Genomic DNA, 6000 nt, shown 5'->3' with positions numbered 1-6000 from the left:
CTGAGACCCTCTCCACGCTCAGCTGGGCACGTGGCCCTCATGCATGATCTGGACCGGACCGGCCTCCTCTAACAGTGCGTGCCTCCTCTCGCCCCAGCCGCAGGCCCTTTGCACAAGCTCTCTCCTATCTGGGACGCTTGCCGTGAGACCGTGCTTGGCTGCGGCGTGTGGATGCTGGCTGCCGTGTCACTGTGTCTGGGTGGAAGTGTTGCCACTGGGGTGTGAGTCAGCGGTGGCTGCCTCCCCAGCAGTTGGGCACCCCAGGCAGAGGGCAAGGCCAGCATGGACCCCGGGTGAAGGGTGTGGTGTTTGCTCACAGGTGGCAATGCCCTGACTGTCTCCTCCTGCCTCATTAGCAGTGGCAGTGACGAGCAGGCCTCAGGGTGGGGCTTGTGCTCTGGGACAGTCTCCTGACCAGCTCCCCTGGGCTCTGGAGGGGTGCGTAAAACAGAAGCAGACCCTGAAATCAGGAGGGCAGGCTGGCACGCACCTGCACCCCTGTGCTGTGTGCCCCAGCCTTCGGCCCGGAGCCCGGGGGCTTCCTCCAGCTGCGCTCCAGGCTGTGGGAGCTCTGTCCGTCCATCCGTCTGGAGAGCAGGTCCGGGGCCCCTTGCCCTCCTCACGTCCCTTGGAGCCAGGCTTGGCAGGAAGTGTGGGGTGGGTGAGGTGGCCCGCGAGGGCGGTGCTGGCGCAGCGGCCGCCACTGCAGCCCACTCAGCCTCAGCTTCCTCATCGGGAGCCGGAGGCAGGCGGCGGGCAATGAGTGGGCCCTGGGGGCTGACACCTTGGCGCTGGGGGGACGTTCCCGGAGGCTGCTCCCTGCCGTGACCCACTGGCTTGGCCCCTGTCACAAGAGGTTGACTGTAGGCAAGAAAGAGCCCCCAGCCTTTGAGACCCCCCCCAGCCTTGACTCCAGCGAGTCAGGATGTGTCCCCAAAGGAGGCGCCTGTGACCTACACATGTGTCCCCAGGAGGGTCTGGCTGGTGGTCGCCTGTGCTCTCGAGGCCTGGGGCCGGTGACCGGGACCAGGCCCTCCGCCGAGGGCAGGACCGAGCTCTGTCTGGTGTGCCAAGCAGTGACCCAAGGAGTGTGCACGTGGTTTCTGGGAAGAGGTTGGGGTAGACTGGGCTTGGGGAAGTCCATGGGTTCCTCATTGACTGGGGGTCAGCCTCACTCTGATCTCAGAGCAGAAGGTCTGTCCCCTTCTGGGTGACCCGACAGAGGGGCTCGGAAGGTTCCAGCCCCAACCCTGGAGGGTCAGCGGCAGTGTCAGGCAGCCTGGTCTGCCTGGGGCTTGGCCCACTGGGTACTTGCGGCCAGGTGGGGGCTGGGGGACGGTGCCTTGTCTAGGCCCCACACCTGCTCTTCCCGTGAGGGCTGCTGGCCTTGCTTTGTGGACCAGTGAGGCTGGGAGCGGTCAAGAGCATGGCAGAGGTCACTCTGGGGGTGTCCGGGCCTTGCTCAGTGGGCGGCGGACCCCCTGCACTAGGCGTCCATCCTTGCAGCCAGACAATCCACCCCCCTCACCCACCCAGGGATGAAGAAATGGGGATGTTTGGGGCGAGGCGAATGGTTTAATTCAGTAAATGAGCTCCGTGGCTGGACCCCACGTGGAGTTGGGAGTGTCCGGCCAGTGGGTGAGATCTCTTCATGCTGCAAGACGTGCCTGGTGTCCCTTTTGTGCTGGGGACGCTTCAGGGAACCTCCGGACGCACGGAATGACTGCCGTCTACATCCCCCGCCCTCAACCCCGAGCTTTGTCGAGGGCGAGGCAGACAGTCAACAGACAGACTGGCAACGCTGCGGTCAGCGCAGCTGGTGGGGGCATGGAGCCTCTCCTAGGAGCCCTGCTCGTGGGCAGAGCATGTGTAGGTGGGTAGGGGCTGTGTGTGTGGGCAGTGGGTCTGGACTCGGGGCTGCGGAGGAAGGCGTGGAGCCTGGGGAGACGGGAGATGTTGCTGTAGGGCGAGCCATGTGCTGGACAAAGGTGGTGTTTCCACGCTGGGGGCCGTGGCTCAGAATGGGGCCAGCAGCAGTGGGCAGGGAGTGCTGGGGGGGTGCAGACCCTCAGGGGCAGCCTAGGAGGGCGTGGTCTGGCTCTGAGCAGGGCGGTTCGGGAGGACGGTCTCCTTTCCCGAGGTGCCCGTGACAACGGGGTGGCTAGCAGAACCCCTGGAGCCCCCCAGTCCCCTAGCCATGCCCGGTGATCCTCGGGACAGCCTCTCGCAGGCGCCGACAGCCTGCTGTTCTCACGAGGAAGCAGGCGGAGGGCGGGCCGCGAGGTTAGGGTGGGGGCGGGCCGCGAGGTTAGGGTGGAGCCTGGCCTGTCCCCAAGGAAGCGTGTGCGTCACCACCGCGGTCCTGCCTCCCAGGGTCCCGTGGTGGAGCAGCCCTGCCCTGGCAGGGGTGGGGGGGGGCTGGGGTGCCCGCGCCGGCTGTGTGCACAGCAGAGAACATCTGTTGGCGATGGGCCAGGAACGTGGGGGTGGACCCGGCCACACGTCAGCACTTTGGAGAGTTTTTTTTATCAAGCAATTAAAAAGTGGAAACTTGTCAGTGTCATGATGAACTGAAGTGTGAATCCTGGAACGCCTCTGCTGGCGTGTGGTTTGAGACGAGAGAGGGACGGTGCCAAGCCGTGCTTCCCCCAGCCCCCGGCCCCCCACGACAGCCTATTGTGCGGACTTGGTCCAGAAGTCGGGGGCCCTGGGCCTGGCACCCCTGCCCAGCCGTCCCCCACCCGTCCACGTGCTTCTTCCTGGGGAGCCCTGCCCTCTCCAGGGCTCCGATGAGGGTGCCCTGCACCCGATGCAGGGCCCGTGGGCGGCCCTTGCTCTTTTCTGAGGGGTCCCGGCTCTCTTTGGGGGCCCCCAGCTCTGCCACCACAGGCTCACCCAACCCTTGACCCTGGTCCTTGGGAGATGCTGTCTGTTCTGGGAATATTTGCTAGAGGCAGAGGCCAGGCCTGGAGAGGCAGCCCCGGCTGGCTGTGGGGTGGGGGGCACACAGGGGCACGTGGGCTCCCTTGAGTTGTCTGTGGGGACAGAGCTCGAGGCGAGGGTCCCGAAACCGCACTCCTGCCCCCGTTTGGCCACCGCCCTCGAAAGCCCCGGCTCTGTGTGGGCAGCTGTGCGTGCCAGCCTTTCTGCACTTCCCCAATTCCCTCTGTCCCCGCCCACAGCAGCGGCTGGACTGCCTTGCGACCCCACCCTGGGCAGCCCTAACAAGCCCCGGGGGGCCTCCTAGACCCGGCACGTATGGCCTTGTGGGGGGTGCTGGCCTGGTCTCTGTTTTGCAGTGAGCAGACCCCAGGGCTCACCCAGGGCTGGCCAACGGCTCACTCACCAGGCAGAGGTCCTGGGGCCATGGGGCTTTGCGGCAGCCACTGGGCCTCAGTTCTCACTGGGGGTCAGCTTAGTCCCTCACTCTGGCTCTGGGGGACAGCCCAGGAGTGCACTGGTATAACCACGTGGGGGTGTGGCCGCATGCGTAGACGCAACAGTGAGCCCAGCTGACCATGCACCCTTCGGCCTCTCGGTGCCTTTGGTGGGGCAGGAGGGGGGCCCGGCCCGCGGGGAGCGCTGGGGCTACACACGTCACACCCTGATACGCAAGGCTGGGCCACTGACCTGGACACTGCAGAGAAGGGGCTGACGTTCTAGAAGGTCCTTCTCGCAAAGGTGCGGGGGCCTTTGGGAGAGGAAATAGTTTTCAGCAGAGGAGATCGCAGTCTGAGAACGGGGCGTGGTGGTCCTCGTGACACGCCCACAGCCGAGGGCCCAGGGCAGCGAGCAGGGGCCAGACCCCGCACGCTCAGCCAGGGGCCAGCCTGACCTCTGCTCTGCGGGGGAGATGGCTGGACAGAGCCAAGGAGGGTCGGGCCGGGAGGTGAGCCCCACAGGTCTGGGGAGTGTGGGCCGGGCCTGGCCTCTGAGCCGGTGCACGGCGGGCGTGGGAGGTGGTGAGCCAGGCCCGCAGGAGGCCGTGGACGTCCAGGGAGGCCGCTCAGATGTACCCTGTCCGGCCTCATGCCCAGGGGGCCCTCACAGAGCCAGCCTCACCCTGCAGGGCATGCCCCGGGCTTCTAACTGACTGTTACTTACTTCATCCAGGGAAGGATATGGGCTTGTCCGCGTGTGAAATAATTTCTCATGGCCGCCCTAACAAGCGCTGCAGGCTGGGGCCTGAGAAACACAGAAATGTGTTCTCAGGGTCCTGGAGGCCGGACTCCAAAGTCAAGGTGTCAGCCGCACCCTGCTCCCTCGAGGGGCGAATCCTCCCTTCCTTCTCTGTCCTCCAGCTTCCCCGGGGGCTGCCTACGGGCCTGGGCTTCCTTGGTTTATGGACACTCTGCCTCTGCCTGCCCCTTCTCCTCTGTCTTCTCTCTCTCTCCCTTTATTTTTGGATCGGAGGCACAGCATGATGGTTGACTTGCATATATTATGAGAGGATTGTCACAATAGATCCAGCCAGCATCTGTCTTCTTATACCGATACAATGAAAAGCAAAAGAAGAAAAAATTGTGTTCTTGTGATGAGAACTTGCAGGATGTATTCTCTTTCCAGCTTTCCTGTGTATCACACAGTAGTGTCTGTGGGTCACCATGTCGTCCATCGCTTCCCTAGGATATATTTATCTTATGACCGGAAGTTTGTACCTTTTGGCCTCCTTCCTCCAATTCCCTCTCTTTCCACTCTCTGCCTCTGATGACACAAACCTGACTTCTTCCTCGAGTTCTTCCTCTTTTGTCTGTTAGAAGGATGCTTGCTGTTTCATTTACGGCCCATCTAGCTAAACCAGGGTGAGATCCTCAGTCACGTATGTGAAGATCCTTCCCCAATTAAGGTCAATCACAGTTCCCAGGGACTAGGACTTGGACATATATCTCTGGAGGCCCCATTCAGCCCATGACACAGGGTGACCCTGGGCAGGACCCTGCCCCTATGCCACCCACTCCCTCTGCCCAGCTGGATGGCACCCTGGCCCAAGTTCCCGGGACTCCTCACATCCCCGCACCAGAAGGCAGGTTACAGTGCCAGGCGGAGAGAAGAATGGGCTTAGAGAGGAGGGGAAGGACTCGGGGGCCGTGGTCCTGGAGGGTGGGGACCAAGTAGGTGGGCCCTAGGCTGGCTGTGGGTGGCCCCGAGCCCTTTGCAGGGACTGATGCAAAGTGTCTTATTTTGAGAGCTTGAGGTTTTCACCAGTGGAGGTGCCAGTCACCCTGCCCTGGGCACAGGGCCCTCCCTGAGCCTGCAGGCTCTCCTTGGCACACAGGCAGCAGGTGGGCACCGGGCTGGGCACAGGGGCCCTGGGAGACTGGGGTTGCCAGGGCTGTGGTTCCAGTCCCCACACCTCTGTTCCCTGGCCATCGGCTCAGCCAGCGCTCTGCTCTGTGAAGCCCTGCGTCCCCGTGGTCAGCACGGGTGAGCGGGCTTTGACCACCAGGGCGGGACAGGTTTCAAGGCCTGCGGCAGGGGCGGTGCTCCCTGGAGCCCAGAAGGCTCTCTTTCACAGGCTGACGCCAGGCCCCTGCCCAGCAGCTGGCTAGTCCCACCCACCCTGGTAAGTGTCTGGCTCGATGGGTGGTCCCCAAGCCTGGAATTTAGACGCAGCCGCCCTGGGAGGCTAGGGGAAGAGCTGCAACTTGGAGAAGGTGGGGTGGAAACCAGAGCTTCCCAGAGTTGGGATCCCAGCCCCACCCATCTTACTGCTTGGATAATGGTTATTCCCAGTCTAGTGGGGCAGAGGGGGCGGTTCCCACTACAGGAGGAGGGGCCGTGAACGCCCTGTTTCAGGAACATGAAGTGAAATGAAGGGAAAGTCGCTTAGTTGTGTCTGACTCTTTGCGACCCCATGGACCATACAGTCCACGGAATTCTCCAGGCCAGAATACTGGAGTTGGTAGCCGTTCCCTTCTCCAGGGGATCTTCCCAACCCAGGGATCGAACTCAGATCTCCCACATTGTGGGCGGATTCTTCACCAGCTGAGCCACCAAATG

Source organism: Bubalus kerabau, chromosome 7 (assembly GCF_029407905.1).
Source record: "Bubalus kerabau isolate K-KA32 ecotype Philippines breed swamp buffalo chromosome 7, PCC_UOA_SB_1v2, whole genome shotgun sequence".
NCBI classification, from domain to species: Eukaryota; Metazoa; Chordata; class Mammalia; order Artiodactyla; family Bovidae; genus Bubalus; species Bubalus kerabau.
Note: the sequence above shows the minus strand (reverse complement) of the source record.